The 17,410-nt window shown below is 44.3% G+C and overlaps 2 protein-coding genes across 3 annotated transcripts in view; both read right to left on the reverse strand.

Annotated features, from left to right (window-relative positions):
- BICRAL (BICRA like chromatin remodeling complex associated protein) overlaps positions 1-15,177 on the reverse strand; it is a 33,179-nt gene extending 18,002 nt beyond the window's left edge. Inside the window, exon 1 of one of the 2 annotated variants that reach the window (XM_075267103.1) lies at positions 15,164-15,177. The gene's annotated coding sequence lies outside the window, so the exon portion shown is untranslated. Of the gene's footprint in view, positions 1-10,620; positions 10,704-15,163 lie in introns of those variants that run through there. The other variant, XM_075267102.1, reaches the window with a different exon arrangement.
- TBCC (tubulin folding cofactor C) overlaps positions 1-17,410 on the reverse strand; it is a 270,412-nt gene that overhangs the window by 37,476 nt on the left and 215,526 nt on the right. The gene's annotated exons all lie outside the window — the stretch shown is intronic.

The raw sequence follows: 17,410 nt of genomic DNA on the forward strand, positions 1-17,410 counted from the left end.
TATATCACCTGGCCATTGGCTCACTGGAGTGCCGCGTATCCTAGTAATATTGTACTACTTTGTCCAGCCGAGCTCTACACCAGTGATCATGAAATGATGGCTCTGCAGATGGTGCACAAGTACGACTGCCGGCATGGTAGACCTACGAGAACAGCTGAAGAGCCATAGAATTGAGACTATTGCTCTATAGCAGGGGTAGGGGACGTCCGACTCTCCAGCTGTTGCAAAACTACAACTCCCAGCATGCATACTGGCTCAGCTGTTCTTGGAACTCCAATGGAAGTGAATGGAGCATGCTGGGAGTTGTAGTTTCACAGCAGCTGGAGAGCCGAAGGTTCCCTACCCCTGCTCTATAGTGACTGTTTTCATGACCCGAGGCTCTTGTTTCAGTGACTCCACCCCGGCCACATTTTGTGTTGTTGCTGGTCCTCGATTTTGAGCACCTGTCTTGTCCTAACATGCGTGCACTCCCAGTCCATTGCACTGGCTTCTAGCACCTATAGGCTGATCTGTATGGGATTCAAGTCTTGGACCCCACAGATCACACACCAATAACAAATCCTGTTACTTCATTTGGGGCCAGGAAAGTCCTTTAAAGGCCTGAGGAAGGGCATGTCAGCCTGAAATGTTGCTCAGTAGGGTGTATTTCTATTGTTATCTTATATGAATGTTTGAATGCAATAAAATGACTAGTAAGCTCAAAAATTTTTAGGAGAGCTGTCCCAGGCTACTACACATGTGGGGGGCGGACCATTCCCCAGGGAATAGCACCCATGGGACTATGAAGAGAGTGCTGCCTGCCCATTATAGTATGAGTTCTTAAAGCCGCCTACATCCGCACAAAGGCCGACAATTACTCAGGCCTGGTTCACATCTGCGTTTGGTATTCCGTTCAGGGTGTCTGTTGGGGACTTTTAGAAAAAAAAAAAAGTTTGGCACCGTTTTGGATTTTTTTTTAAGGGGTTAAAATTTAAATAAAACCATAAAACTTGGTACCCCTGAATTGTACTGAAATATAGAATACAGCCCGTAAGAAAGTCACACAAATTCTTCAAATCCACCCCATTCTGAATACATTGTACAGAATCATTGATAGTGGCATCATGAAGAACAATTTGTTCCACAAATATTAAGACCTCATATGGCTCGTAGAGCAGAAAAATAAAAATGTATGGGGTCTGGAAGGAGGGGAAAGGGAGGATGGGGGGGGGGGTATCAAAAACGAAAATTGAAAAATGCCCGCGGTGGGAAGGGGTAAAAACCTGCTTTTTCGCAATGTGGGGCCTTAGCCCAAGGTCCAGTATTCTGGGATGCAAAGACGTGCTATCTGTTACAAGACATGACTACACAGTCCAGTCATATTAATGTGACCACCGCCTACTTTTGACGTCAACGTTAAATAACCAATGGCAGAAGGCACATGTCATCGGCCATCTGGGTGCACTCATCATGGTGGAAGGCACGATGGATCAGCACAAGTATGCATCTATCCTTGCGGACCATGTTCACCCCTACATGCGAATTGTTTTTCCTCAGGATGATGGCATCTACCAGCCGGACAATGCGACGTGTCATAAAGCTCGCAGTGTACGTGCGTCGTTTGTGGAGCACCAGGATGACTTTACCGTACTCCCTTGGCCAGCAAATTCCCCGGACTTGAACCCAATCGAGAATCTGTGTTACCACCTCGATCGGGTTGTTCATGCCATGGATGCTCATCCGCGTTACCTAGTGCAGCTGGCCACGGCACTGGAGTCGGCATGGCGCAACATCCCAGTGATCATCATCCCAACATCCCCTCTCTTCCTGCACCTATCGCAGTGATCCGCTCTGCCAAAGGGGGTTATTCTGGATTTTGACAGGTTCTCACATTAATGTGACTGGATTGTGCATTATACCTGCCTGGAGAGCGTGAAATATAAGATCTCTCAGCCCTGGGCGTTTGACACTGAATCTTGAGCAGTTACCAGACTGCACCTCTCCACTTCTATTTTGTGACTGACTAGAAGCCCGGCCAGCTAGATCTGGGTTACATACAGTATTGTAATACAGCAGTCCCCCCCTATATAAAAACAGTTACCTATGGTCACATAGAATGGTATCGGAGCCATATTAGAGCTCTATACAGTTTGAAGCATATATGACGACTTATTCTTATGGTTTTGTCATAGATGAATATGGTCCAGAAGAGGTTTCAAGCTAAATTTTAAGACTAGGGCTAAGCTACATTTTGAAGCTTTAGGAAGGAACCCTTTCGCGTCTAAGGCCTCCTCATGAATGGAGCACTAGTGCATTAGTAAGGGGCATGTCTTGGGGGTACAGGACAATTCCAAAGACGGTACAAGGAAAACACAACCTATAGGGAGCACAAATAGTTGCAGAACGCAACAAGAAGTTTATTAAAGATAAAATACACAGTAGATGATTTCTTCTGAAATGTAACACTAGTAAGACTGCATTTATGAAACAAAATCAATGGTAAAGTACCAAGCAAGTCAGCTTAGCATAAAGATCTCTCATAACACAGGCTACAAACATGCAAAGAAAGGGCCACATAAGCCACAAACTGACTACAATCTTTGTCTTAATATATCTGGCACATATCTACTTCTGCCCATAGGGGATCAAGATGGACCTGCAGATTGACTCTTGATAAATTCCCCCCTATATGTCTGACTCCCTACTGTTCCACATCACCATCAGTGTTCTTCCCCCTCGGACAGCTGTAAGTATAGTCCAGTCATGCTCCTTCCCTCACTTGCAGCCATAGATGGCGCCACTAAATCCTCATGCAAACAGACAGTAAGTGCACTTAACTGGAGCAATGAAAAAGAATAGTCCTGGTTTGCTCCTTGCTCAGTCCTTACAAGCCGTCTGCACAGTGTCGCTGTACACCGCCATACATGTACACTCCTCAATATTGAAATTGCAAAACCAAGCAGGAAAATGATTTAAAAAAAAAACGGAAACAAAATATTCAAAACATCTTTATCTTTTATTCAGTATCAAGTTTGAGCGTCGACTCCCCGCAGTTACCTAACTTGGCATACTATGAATGAGGTTATTAGTGGTTGTCTGAGGAACGTTATATCACACTCAATGCACTTGGGCACACAAACCATCAAGATTGGCTACTAGAAGCTGCTTTTACAATTGGCAACCAATGACGCCCCAGATGGGAGACTGCAGGCCATGGTAGTATAATTAATAGCATGAACAACATGCAGCCTGACGTGGTCCTGTTGAAACAAAGGCTCCCGAAACACTTTGGTGAAACGTATGTACCCCTGGGTACGAGCTGTTTTACCAGAGTACGAGGGGCACCTGAAAAGTTTGTAGCCCACCCATGAAATGTTTTTCACATGGTCTTGTTTTGCAATGCAATATGTTATTTTGTTATTTGAAAGGTCTCTTAACCACTTCCGGACCGCCCATAGAGTATTTACGTCCGGAAAGTGGTTGCCTTGTTTTGACAGGTACGTCCTATCAGAACACAGCAGCTACACGAAATCGTGCAGCTGCTGATACTGGGAGCCGGCTGTAACTTGACCCGGAGCTCACAGAGAGAAGGCATGGAAGGTTTATTCCCTTCCCTGCCTTCTCGATCTCTGTATTCAAAGTGCTGTATACAAAGCTATGGGCGCCGCCATGATGGGACCGCACTCTGACCCGGCGGTCACGTGATCTGCAGGGATCAGCCTCTTGCAAGAGCTGTAGGGGCCTACAGGACCCAGATCAGCTCTGTATACTGTATATACAAGGTGCAGGAGGCTTTATTCCTCCTGCAACTGGGGCTAATGTACCAGCCTCAGTTGCAGGGGAAATCTGACAAAGAAATAAGTGATCAGATGTCCCCAAAGGTCTCTTATGACCTTATGGGGACACCATCTGAAAAAATAAAAAATGTAAATAAAATAATTTAAAAACATAAGTAAAATAATACGCCGTTATTAAATAGCCCCCCAAGACACCATACAAAATAAAAATTACTGTAACGGAGAGGAAAAACTATTTTCTGAAGTGGTAAAGCAATCTGGGTCTATTTTGATTTTTTTCGTTTCAGGTACAGCATTTTGAAGTTAGGTAGTGAAGCTGAAATATGTAAATGTTATATGGAAAAGTTGGCAAAGCCAGAAGAAATTTTGCAGTCAAAGGGCTCGTGCACACGGAGTTAGCGTGAGCGTATTTTAGCATAATACACGTGTAAAAGATGTCATTGAAGTCAATGGGAGTGTTATTTTTACACGTGTATTCTATACGCATGTATTATGCTAAAATACGCTCACGTTAACTCTGTGTGCACGGGCCCAAAAAGGCTTCAACTGCTTAAGCACCACTCTATTACCCTGATTTGGCCCCCTCGGACTACCACATAATCTCATAGGTGTAAAGGCACTTTGGTGGAAGTCGTTTTCCTTCTGATGAAGCAGTCATGGACGTCGTACATAATGAAACTCCAAGAGCAATGGTGTACACGTGTGACCCTCAAAGGAATCTATGTTGACAACTGATTGCAAAATTTTGACCCACAGTCACTACTTCTGGGTTGGGCCACAAACTTTTCAGGCTCCCCTCGTATCAATGAAGGCTAGAGGGGTCCAGCTACGATACATTATGTCTCCCCACTCCACAATCCAGGGAGTAAGAGCAGTGTGACGTTCCCTTGTGAAGGGCATTTCATGGCACTGTCCTTGTGGTCTCCAAATCATTTTCAGGCTATCAATGCACCCAATACAAAAGTGAGACTCATTGCTGAAGAGGATAGACCTCAATCCCAGCCTCGTCTTGCCACAAAAACCTTTGCAAGCAGTGGAGGTCAATGTAACCCCTGTAGCTGGACATCTGGCAGAGAACTAGGTGCTTGGAAATCTGATCATTTGCAGATCTTAGCGACGTCGGCTACTTAATTGGCATGGTCCTGATTTACTTCTCATGGTCCATGCAGGGAAAAAAAAACTAGTGGTGGAACAACCAATTTTTATTACATTACGTTTGTTTAGTAACGTATAAGCATTCTCTGTATTATAATAAATTATAATTTGTGTTACTATGACAGACTTTTGAGAGCAACACTTGCGTCCCTGACAGAAGCCTGGTATACAGACAGAAGCCTGGTATACAGACAGCCTCGAGCCCTTTCTAGGGGCTCCCTAGTCACCACTCACATGAATGGAAAACCTGGTGACACAACAGAAGAATCCTCCGCTCCCAGGTGTTAGCACAGGCACTACGGCAAAATTAGACAAACAAGCGTATGCTCGAAGGCGACAAAAGACATCTGTGCTACACTAAAATAACTCCCTCAATAAATTATGGGTTAATATTTTTTTTATTTTCTGCTTCTCTATAGGTTTCAGTTTCTTTACAATGAACATAGGAAGAAAATTTTATTATCGAGGTCTCTTTTGGAGAAAAATTATGACGTGGCATGTAAATGTGGCAAATGGTGCACCAAGGACGGGCCTTCAGCTCCCTGGAGCACTGCTCTTACCACACAGACCACTAAAATTTACTGCATTTTCCATCCTGTGTCAGAGATGATCCTTACACTGCCGTGACATCACTAATCTTACTTGAGTGACATTGCTCACAAAGTTGATTTCCCGCCTCCAGTGCATCAATTGCCTCATTTGCATATCACTTCAAAGCATATTTACTTCTATGGGGGCTTTGGATGCATTTGGTTCTGATAACATAGAGCAATACTGGACCTGCTATATAATCAACGAAACGGAATAGACCAGAGAAGCATTGGCCTGTACACTCGGTCGTACGCATTAGGCTTAAGGCTGCGTTTACATGGATGAATCTGCCACGGACTTGGAAACCATGGGAGTCGGAGATAGCAGCAGGTGACTGAGAAAAAATTACCATCCTGCTCGATATTGCCATGGTTTGCATTCGTCCGGGGCTATTCAGCAGAGGAAAACCGCGACGGATTGCCAATGGATCACAAATGATTGCCAATGCATCAGAATTCATTGTGGAAATCCCACCGCAGAATACAGCGACAGAAAATAAAGAGTAATAATACAGAGCACACAAATAATACGGTTATACACATGACTGTATCGTGGCTCCAAGCATCGGCTACACCGAGCCCATAGGCACAAGCTCTAAGTATGATATGGATTGTCATAGATTCCCTTTGGGCAAAGCTTGAACTTGTTGCAAACAAATCACTGTCAAAGTAAACTGAATAAGCAAATCGACTGCTTGTAAGAGAGCTCTGAATAACGACGTGGGATGTTTTTGTTGATGTCTAGGGAAGTGGCTGCACGTGGATTGTTGGACTCATAGCGATGCTAAATGCATTACAGAGAAGCAGCCAAGAGAAATTTATAACACTCCTTGTACCCGCTGAGCAGAACCTTTGAAGGCCATCTATCTGGATATCTATATAATGGCGCAGGTTTATTAGTAGGGTCTAACTTTTTTTTTTTTTTTGTAGATTGTGAGCCCTATATAGAGATCACAATGTACTTTATTTTATTCTCTTATCAGTATGTCTTTGTAGTATGGGAGGAAATCCATGCAAACACGGGGTGAACATACAAACTCCTTGCAGACGTTGTTCCTGGCGAACCCAGGACTCCAGCGCTGCAAGGCTGCAGTGCTAACCACTGAGTCACCGTGTTGCCCCATTAGTAGTGTCTAACTTTTAGGCCGGGGCTCCACGGGAAGAAGAAGCTGCAATTTGCCTGCGGCAAAAAATCATGGCATTTTACAGTAACTGCAAAGTGAACGGGATTCTTCCGAATCCCATGCCCAATTTGCAGTAAAAACCACAGCGCGAACCTCTGCAAACCTTCTGTTTAAAGCGCTGCGGGAAGAACCGCGATGCGTTCCTGCCACGGTTTTTCCCACAGCAATTTATCGCTGCGGGTCGTCCCGTGGGGCCATAGCCTTAGGGAGCCTTCACACGATGTAACGCTGCACTCATTCTGATCGTAAAAACACGTTCAGAATGAGCGCGTAAAAAGCAGCTCCCATTGACTTGAATGAGAGCCGGCATACGTGAGCTCCCCATTGAAATCAATGTGAGGCTATTTTTCCCTACACTTTCAATGTGATACGCGCGTAATACATTGAAAGCATAGAGAAAAAAAAAAACCTCCCATTGATTTCAATGGGGAGCGCACGTATGCCGGCTCTCATTCAAGTCAATGGGAGCTGCTTTTTACGTGCTCATTCTGAACGTATTTTTACGATCAGAATGAGCGCAGCGTTACATCGTGTGAAGGCTCCTTTAGACAGTTTTCTATAATATGAAAAACTCCAAAAGGATTGAGATGAGTGTAACACTCAGCATCCAGCAAATACAAATCTGAGTAAGTACAAAAAAAGATTTTTATTGAATGAGTTGTACAAAATATTAAAAATGTATCAAATGCACAAGGACATACACAAAAACGTACAGGGTACAATACCAGATGGGGAAAAATGCACACACAAAATGTTTTTAGTATCATCAAAGCCTCTATATCAGTGGTCCCCAACCTTTTTTCCACCAAGGACCAGTTTAGTTCAGCAAAACAATTTTTCTATGGCCCGGTGGGAGCGGGGTTAAAGTGTAATGTAGTTGCCCAACGTTTGGTAGGCGAGTGCAGGGTGGAGCCAAGACCCGCTGCATGTCCTACATAATACTAGAATCCCAGACATACAGCAGGTCCCGGCTCAACCCCGCACTTTGCTCACCTTATCCCAATGAGCAACAACCAAGCGTCAGTGTTGTCCTGGCTCAACCCCAGGCACTCGCCGGCTCCACAGCAGCTACTGACTCCTTGCCGCCGGTACGCGGACCGAGGCAACATGCCCCTCGGCCCGGTATTGGTCCATGGACCGGCGGTTGGGGACCCCTGCTCTATATGATATAATAATCCGTGTTAGTATAATGTACAAAGGTAAACCATAAAGGGACCTTACACAAGCCAAGGTATGGCTGAGAGAGTAATGTAGTCACACAGGGGTTAACCATAGGCTGAAGTAGAGCTCAAGAAAGTGACCCAATACATACTGCTGGTGCAGAAAAAACAAGTTTGTAATGCAAAGTCCTGAGATGAACTCAGTGAAATAACAATACATATCATGATTACTATAATGGAATCAACCATAAAGTGGAACAATACATGTCATGGTTACTATAATAAAGCTAGCCATGAGTGTCAGTGTATAGCACTGCTCTCTAAGGGTTGGTTCACACTAGCATTTGTATTCCATCCGGAAGGAGCATGGACACCCCCCGGACGGAATACAATCACAATTGTAAGCGATGTGCTGGCAAAGTGCACGGACCCCATAGACTATAATGGGCTCTGTGTGCTGACCGGGCACTGCCCGCACGAATCGTGGCAAGCCCATTATAGTCTATGGGGGTCCGTGTGCTTAACTGTCCAGCGCTTGCAGTTGCGCTGATATTACATACGGGGGGGGGGGGTCCTTATGCCGACTCCTTCCAGAATGGGAATCAAGTGCTAATGTGAACCAAGCATTACATAGACATACCAAAGAAGGATGTATAGCACTTGGCAGTGAAAGGTGTGCACACTTACCCATATTGGGTGCCACAACTAAGAGGCCTAGAGGTGTAGGTGCACAGCGCCGCACTCCCAACAAGCGTTTCGGCGCAATCGCCTTCATCAGGGGGTATAGGTATAACTGACTTTCTGCAATTTCTCAAACCACAACGGGCCTCGGCTTAAGACAGTTTTTTAGTGCAAATTACACCAGAACTCAGAATTCTGTTAAGTTCTTTTATAGGGGGGTTTGGGGGTTGCAAACTGAGCATTAGTGATTTTAGAAAAACTATATTTTAATAGCTTAGACATTTGATGTGGCCACACCGATTATATAATAAGAAGAATAAACCTAATGTTTTAACAACTAGAGGACACAGCCATTGCTCATGTTTTGTTTTTTTAATTCCACTTTCCAAAATCTGTAGTTTTTGTTTTTTATTTTTTTTTTCAAAGAAACTGGACAGGAGACGGAACCGGGGGTCAGTTTTCAAACCTGTTCATTTGAATGGGTTTGCAAAGTGTCTGCTGGTGAGCATCTTCTGCCTCTCCGCGGTGAAACCATTTTTTTTTTTTTTTAACCAGACACAAAGTCAAACATGCAGGACTTTGTCTCCAGTTATAAAAAAAAAACCCGATTTCGCGGAAGAGACCAGAAGACGCTCACGGGCGGACACTGACTGCCGGGGTTCCGTCTCCTGTCCAGTTTCTTGGGCAGAAGACGGAAACCCACAAAGCGAAGACCGGGCGCAGACGTTAACCTTCCCCAAGGAGAATTCCAATCCGTTCCAGTGACATGGAGCAGGTTTTACCTTGCTGTTTTCGGAACAGACCAGAAGCCCTCATTGATGTGACTGCATCATGTAATGCACTTGGATGTCACTCAGTGTCACTCGACTGCATTCTGCTGCAAACTCAGTCAGACATAAAAAGGGAGCCTTCACACGGAGTAAAAGCGCGTGTATTTTTGCAAAATACACGTATAAAAATACACGTGTAAAAATAAGACTCCCATTGACTTCAATGACATTTTACAGGCGTATTTTTACATGTGTAAAAAATATAATTGAAGTCAATGGGAGTCTTATTTTTACACGTGTATTTTGCAAAAATACACGCGCATTTACTCCGTGTGAACACTCCCAAATACTCTTCATTGTGTGCATGGGGGTCTAATAGACTCTACATATTCTATGGAGAGAAAAAAAGAAGCCACTTTTTGGTAGCAGCATCTCCAAAGCCATTTTTTGGCACAGTAACTGTACAAAGGGTTTGATTATTACAGCTCAGGCTGACGGACTTATTGGTATTATTTTGGGACACATGACTTGTTATCCCAGTTTTACATTTTTAGGAGTATAGCAATGCCAAAAAACAGCAATTCTGCCACTGTTTTTTACAGTGTAGTAAGAACATCGTAAGTTCACATATTCCATCACATAAACAGAAGAAAGTTTAGGACAGATTCGTCTAACGGAGACAGACAGATCGACTATAATCCCTTGTGATTCTTGTCCTACATGTAGGACTTTTGCATTTGCTTTTTAAAAAGACTTTGGGTTCTCACTGACTCTCCAATGAAAGTATGAACATACCCTAACACAGAATGAATGGAGGAGTAGTACACACACTTGACCTGTCATTGCATCCCCTGTTCTTGGGAATCGGTGGGTGTCCCACTAGTTGGATCCCCATCCACCAGTAAGTTTTCCCCTATCCTATAGAAAAGGCATGGATTCAAATCTTTGTACAATCCCTTTAAGGAGTCTAAGAGGTTTACAACAATTTTTTTTTTATTATTCTAACTAAAAATATGAGAAATTACAAGTTACATCTTATGTTAGGTTCACACTAGCGTTCAGGTCTCCGTCCCCATTTTAAACCAGTGGGATTCATCAAGGTTTGACTTTTTTTTTTATTGGAGGGGGGAGGGAATAACAAAAACAAAAAAAAAAAAAAAAAAAATTCCCTTCAAATCAAATATAATAGGCAATGACTTTTCTGTACATAACCTCCAACCGTGATGTGACTAGAGCTTAATCCAATTAAAAATCTCACCGTTTGTTTTCCTGGTACATTGTGGAATACAATAGTACCCACGTACCCTTACTTGTGAAGCATATTGCATTCTATTGTTCCCTGGTGTCAGCCACTTCATAAAGTCTTGTAAAGTTCTGCTACGGTCCCACCATCACCAGTTTGGAGATGGTACAAATTAAAACACGTATGTAAAAAATAAAAAAAATAATAATTCACTAGACAGTTTGCATTATGAGGCCATGTTTACTTGAGGCTTCTTCTGCCTGCAGTTTTAATTGCAATAAGACTGCATTCACGCGGAGTAACGCTCCGCTCATTCTCACACGTAAACACGTGTCGGAGTGAGCGCTGTAAAACAGAATCCCATTGACTTCAATGGGTGCCGGTCTTACGCGCGCTACACATTGAAATGAACGGCAGGCTTTTAAATCCATTGACTTCAATGTGTAGAGCGCGCAAGATCGGCACCCATTGAAATCAATGAGATTCTGTTTCACAGCGGTCACTCTGACACGTGTTTACGTGTCAGAATGAGCGGAGCGTTACTCCGTGTGAAAGCACCCTAATGAGGAGCACGTGGGATTAATGGCCAACCACATACAGGTGACATGCAGGACAACAGAAATTCTGCAGAAACTGTGTGTGACCAAGTTCATGTCTACAACATAGCCGCCATTTTTTATTTTTTTTTTGGGAAGCCGACATGGTAAGACTACATCTGCACAAAGTGTCTGTCAGCAATCGCCTGATGGAAAAAGTGCCGCAAACCCAATTTTTTCATTCGAGTTCAGTTTAAAAAAAATAAAATGGACACCTGACAGACCTCAGTCAATGGGGTCCCTCAGTCCTGGCTTGCGTCGGTCGCAGTACGTTTTTCTGGTCTTTTGACGGACCAAAAGAACGGAAATCAAAGTACATGCGTGAACTTAGTGAAACTTTGGTGCCCCCCCCCCTTTAAGGAAAGAGATAAAAGTAAATACGCTTGCAGATGTGAACACGGCCTTAGGCTTCATAGGTTGTATTTTTGTTCGCAATTTCAATAAAATTAAATAACGCACTCAGATTTGCGTTCACGTATTGCGGCCAAAGCTAAGCTTTTCAGATAGGGAGATATGTTAGGTAAGGCAGGGGGTGGTATTCAGACATGGCTGCGGATACAGTTTAAGGTCGCGACGTTTGACTGACACTTAGTTGACATCTACCCCGGGTGTCCGGTGGAGGATCAAATCAATAGCAGAATGAGGCGTCCATTTAAAGGGGCTCCATCACTAGATTTCCGTGTTATGAGCTAAAGATATGCCTGGATAGTCTTTATATTAGTTTGTAAAAAGACCCCCTCCCGCTTTTGGTTTCTTACCGTGGAAATTGATATGCAAATGAGCTGGCCCATACACGGTGGGCGTTCCGTGCACCCCTTAGCATCATAGCTTCTGGTCGCCCACCACTCTTTGGGGTAGTTCACACGGAGTAAACTGGCGTGTATTTTTACACGTGGAAAATAAGACTCCCATTGACTTTAATGACATTTTTTTTTACGCGTGTAAAAAAAAAATCAACTCCAAAATACACGTGCAAAATGTCATTGAAGTCAATGGGAGTCTTATTTTACATGTGTAAAATTACATGCCAAAATACACGCCAGTTTACTCCGTGTGAACTACCCCAAATCCTTGTGCCTGCAAGCCCTCCTCCTCCTGCTCATTCAGCGCCTCCGTCATCGGCAGTTTCTCTTGAAATCACGCGCGTGCGCAGTAGCGCTCCCTCCGGCGCCAGCTCGCAAAGTTCCCTACGGGAAAATGGCACTGGAGTGTGCACAGTAGTGAGCCAAAGGGAGCGCTACTGCGCACGCGTGTGATTTCAATAGAAACAGTCGGTGAATGAGCAGAAGGATGGAGGGTTTGGAAGAGCGGCGGGCGTCCACAAGCTATGACGCTAAGGGGTGTACAGAACGCCCACCGTGTACATGCAGCTCATTAGCATATTGATTTCCACGGTAGGAAACAAAAACAAGGGAGGGGGGGTGTTTGTTTACAAACTAATAGCCTTTAGCTCATAACACGTGGGCAGCACTGGAGTCCTAGGTTCAAATCCTGCCAAGGGCAACATCTACAAGGAGTTTGTATGTTCTCCCCGTGTTTGCATGGGTTTCCTCCCACACAAAGACATACTAAGGGCTAGTTCACATGGGTTCAAAGGGGCAGATTTTGACAGCGAAATCCACGCCATAATCCGCCCCTTTACAATGGTGGTCTATGGAGACCGCTAGCGTTCTTTTTTCCGCTATCGGCAACTGCTGATAGCGGGAAAAAAAAGAAGCGAGCTGCCCTTTCTTCAGGCGGATTCCGCAGCTCGCTGGTCCACGGCTTCCGCAACCTCCGGCGTCGGCCCAATCATTTGAGCCGACTCCAGCGTAGGGTAAGCCGCGACTGCGACATTGTGGCAGGCAGGTTTTGACCATATTTTGGTCAAAATCCGCCCCACCGCCCCCATGTGAACAAGCCCTGATAGGGAATGTAGATTGTGAGCCCTGTATGGGGCACTGACTGACAATATCTGTAAAGCGCTGCGGAATATGATGGCGCTATATAAGTAAGCATAATAGATAAATAAAAACGTGAATCTACTAAAAACCGCCGGTCGTAGACGGCTGACACGAACCGCATAGTCTGAACACACATGAGGGAATTTCTCTAGCCTGCTGTCAGTCACTTTATTGTAGTCACAGTGTGAAATGGCTGATAACAGAGGACAACAGAGCACAGCAGTGTAACCTACACTAGACTATAGGGCCATAGTCTCACAGCATTGTACACAAGGACAGACACCACCAGCCCCGGCTCCCCCCGTGTATCTGCCACCGACAGACCCTGCAGAGGAAGCACAAGCCTCGGCTGGAAAATGGAGGCCGCGCTGAACTGCGCCAACCCGACTGGCCGCTTGCCAGCAGCCGGCGCCATCTTCCCGTCTCCTCACAAACAACAAATCTGACAGAAAATCCTCCATGAAATAAAGTCTAACGCCGTTCCCTTTACAGATCCCATCCCCACAGACACACACACTCCCCAGAGCAGACATTTTATACAGTAGGACTAACAAGCCAGGCATAGACATATCATGGCGACTGCACAAAGAATAAGACAACGAATAAAACCAACCAACCCGTCAGGAGACAGCAGAGATTCCCGCCTCGCCTACATCAACCACGACCTACCGGCGCCATAGCTCCGGCGGCCTCGGCGATCACCCCGCTTCTTTCCCCACGGCTGAAAACGAAGGGGAGGAAAAATAACACAGCTGCCATCATAGCACTAACAAGCCCCGTCAGGAAATGGGACTCCCCGGCTTCCCAGCGAATTCCCGCCGCGCCATAACCACAGTAACGGAACATCTTCCATCCTACAATGGCGGCCTCGTCCGTTTTTTTTTCCTCACGGAGGCGCCACTAGGAAGTAAAAACGGCGATAGCTGAGGAAACGTCGTGTTTAAAATCACTCCGGCGGGCTCCATTCCCTCGCGACCGCGCCTAGGCCCCAGCGGGAGCCGGGGAGTCGATTTCGAACCTAGCCGGCGGTCCTGAGGTAAAGTACGGAGAGAGGGCCAGGCGATGTCTCCCATCTCCACACAGCACCACAGACACCTCGAAATAAATCGTCGTGGGCAGTAAGCGATGCAGCTTTACAGAGAGGAGAACGAGGGGAGGGGATTGACTAAAGATTATTTTTCTTTTTCTATTTTTTCCCCTGATGGTGGTGATCCAGGGCGGGGAGGGTGGGGGGAGGTGATGGTGGTAGTGGGAGTTAAAGAGAGGGAGAGAAAAACTAATTTTAACCCAGCTCCAAATCAATGAGTCATTGAAAGAAGAGTTTTCCCTTTCCTCCCTTCTTCAATTTGCATTGGGAAAAAAAAAAAAAAAATACAAACTACCCCTCCCTTGTCGCACCGTCACCTTCCTTGGCTACTTTTTTTACCACCTCCAGCTAAAAAGGAGTAAAAAAAAAAAAAAAAACACCCCCCCTTCCCCTCCCTACGATCCCGACTCTCCCTCCACCCCTCGTCGCCTTCGCAGCGACCTAAACGTAGAATAATAATATATTTTTATTCCTCTAACGACAACAACCGACGTCCCCGGCACCGTCTACGAAGGAGAGTCGGCCACGGAAAAAAAAAAATACCTAAAAATATACCACAAACATAACCAAGCCTTGGAAAGGAAGCCTACACTCGGAAAAGAAACCGTAGAGTCGACATCGATAAATATTTTATTATCCGACCCCCCCCTTTATTTTCGGATAGTAAAAAAAAAAAAAAACGAAGGAGGAAAAAAAAAAAAAGAGGAGTCAAAGAGGGGGGGACGTAGTAGCCAATAGCTCGCGAAGCTGAAACCTAATATGCTGGCTTTTTTGGCAAGTGTTTTTTTTATTATTATTATTTGCTCCTCTTTTTTTTTTCTTGTCTGTCTGGAGATAGATTTTCCCCGTCCCTTTTTTTTTTCTTTTTTTCTCCCTCCCTCAAGGAAGGAAGGGAGGAAGGAGGTTGTGTGTTTTTTTTGTTTTTTTTTCCTTGAAATTTTTATCACAAAATTATAATACACTCAAAGGGAAACTCACCGTCATGAAAAAGCAGTGCCTTGTCAACGGGGTTTCTTCGCCATCACATCAGGGGCTGGCAGTGTAGAGAGAGAGAGAGAGAGCGCAACATGAACCTCGCTCAGCCACAAGGAGCAGACGGGGAGAGAGAGAAAGCGAGAGAGAGAGAGAGCGCTCGCAGAGAGGGGGGACATACACACACGCACTCACTCGCACACACACACACACACAAAAAAAAAAAAATTTGCAATAAAAATTATATTTGTATATTTTAAATATTTAAAATACGCAACTTTTTTTTTTTTTTTCCTGGGTGTAGGTAAGTTATACCGATACATTTATTTGCTGTTTTGGGTTTGTTTGTTTTTTTTATATATAAATTTATTTTTTTATTGGTTTTTAAAAAAATTTGATTATAAATTTTTTTTATTTTTTTTTACTGGATTTGTATAATTTTTTAAAAAAAGGAAATTTTAATTTTGTTTTTGAGGGAAGTGAAACTTTTTCAGAGAAAAACAAAAGTTAGATATGTTTTAATCCAGGATCTGTCAGATTTCGTCTACTTGATCGCAAACTGGGGGGTGTCTGCTGTTAAAAGGGGTTTTCCCTGATGACCTAAGCCGCAAGATAGGTCGTATGTGATCCGTCCAGGTACCAGATCGGGACCCTGCGTAGGTAGGTCCGTTTTACATATTGGTGGGTTTTGTCCCCCCACCTAATGAATGGCCCCATACTTAAAGGGGTTGGGCACTTTCAGACCAATATTGAGAGGCAAGAGTTATAGTTTGGATAATAAAATGATATACAATTTTCCAATATACTTTATAGATCAGATCCTCATGGATTTCTAGATTTCGGCTTGTTGTCATTCATTCTGTAGGGAACGTCCGGCTCTCCAACTGTTGCAAAACTACGACTCCCAGCATGCATACTTGCTCTGCTGTTCTTCCAACTCCCATGGAAGTGAATGGAGCATTCTGGGAGTTGTAGTTTCACAGCAGCTGGAGAGCTGAAGGTTCCCTACCCCTGTTCTAATGGCTAAAAGTCTGACCATGGTCATGTGATTTATGGCCCATGGCCACGTGATAAGGACACCAGGCAGATGTCTGATTATTGTGCTGTGATTATAACGAGCGGCACCTGTGTGCTCATCACATGATCATGGACCGTAAATCACATGACCATGGTCAAACTTTTATCCACTAGAGGTAAGCAGAATGAATGACAGCAAGCAGAGATCTAGAAAACCGTGAGGAATTGATACAGAAAGTATATTGGAAAATTGTACAACTTTTTATTATGCAAAAAACAATAACATTTGTCTCTCAATATTGGTCTGAGAGTGGCCACCCCTTTAACCACTTCTGGACCGCCCATAGACTTTGTACGTTCAGGAAGTGGTTGCCTAGTTCTGACAGGACGTGCTGGTACATCCTGTCAGAACACAGCCGCTGCATGAGATCGTGCAGCTGCTGATACTGGGAGCCGGCTGTAACTTCACCCCGAGCTCCCAGAGAGATGGCAGGAAAGGTTTATTCCCTTCCCTGCCTTCTCGATCGCTGTGTATACAGCACTCAATAAGTGCTGTATACACGGCTATGCGCACCGCCATGATGGGGCCACCCTCTGACCCGGCGGTCACGTGATCCGCCGGTGTCAGTGTCTTACAAGAGCTGCTGGGGCCTACAGGACCCAGATCAGTTCTGTAAGCTGTATATACTACTGTACAGGAGGCTGGATTCCTCCTGCAACTGGGGCTAAATGTACTGGAGTTGCAGGGGGAAACAGCCTCCTTAAAAAGAAAAAAGTGATCAGATGTCCCCAAAAGTCTCTTATGACCTTATGGGGACACCATCTGAAAAAAAAAAAAAGTTAAATAATACGCCAATAAAATGCCATGACTAAAGGTTATAGCCCCACCCCCGACAACACCATACAAAATAAAAATTACCATAATGGAGAGGAAAAACTATTTTATAAAGTTTTTCAGCAGCACTTTGTGTTATTAAATAAAAAAGAAAAGTGAAAACCGGACACTTATTTTGTTTATATTTTCCTGGATATAAAAAAAAATTCAAACACATTCGAAAATAAAAACAACATAAAAATAAAGCCCTAGGTGTCCCCGAAAAAAAGACGCAAAAATTAGTTGAATGAGACGTAGGAGAAAAACTTTACAGCCCTCTAAACCGCACATACAAAATAAACCTAAAATGTGTCTGGTCCTGGAGCACAAATTGGCCTGGTACTGAAATGGTTAATTTTATG

Source organism: Leptodactylus fuscus, chromosome 3 (assembly GCF_031893055.1).
Source record: "Leptodactylus fuscus isolate aLepFus1 chromosome 3, aLepFus1.hap2, whole genome shotgun sequence".
Taxonomy (NCBI): domain Eukaryota; kingdom Metazoa; phylum Chordata; class Amphibia; order Anura; family Leptodactylidae; genus Leptodactylus; species Leptodactylus fuscus.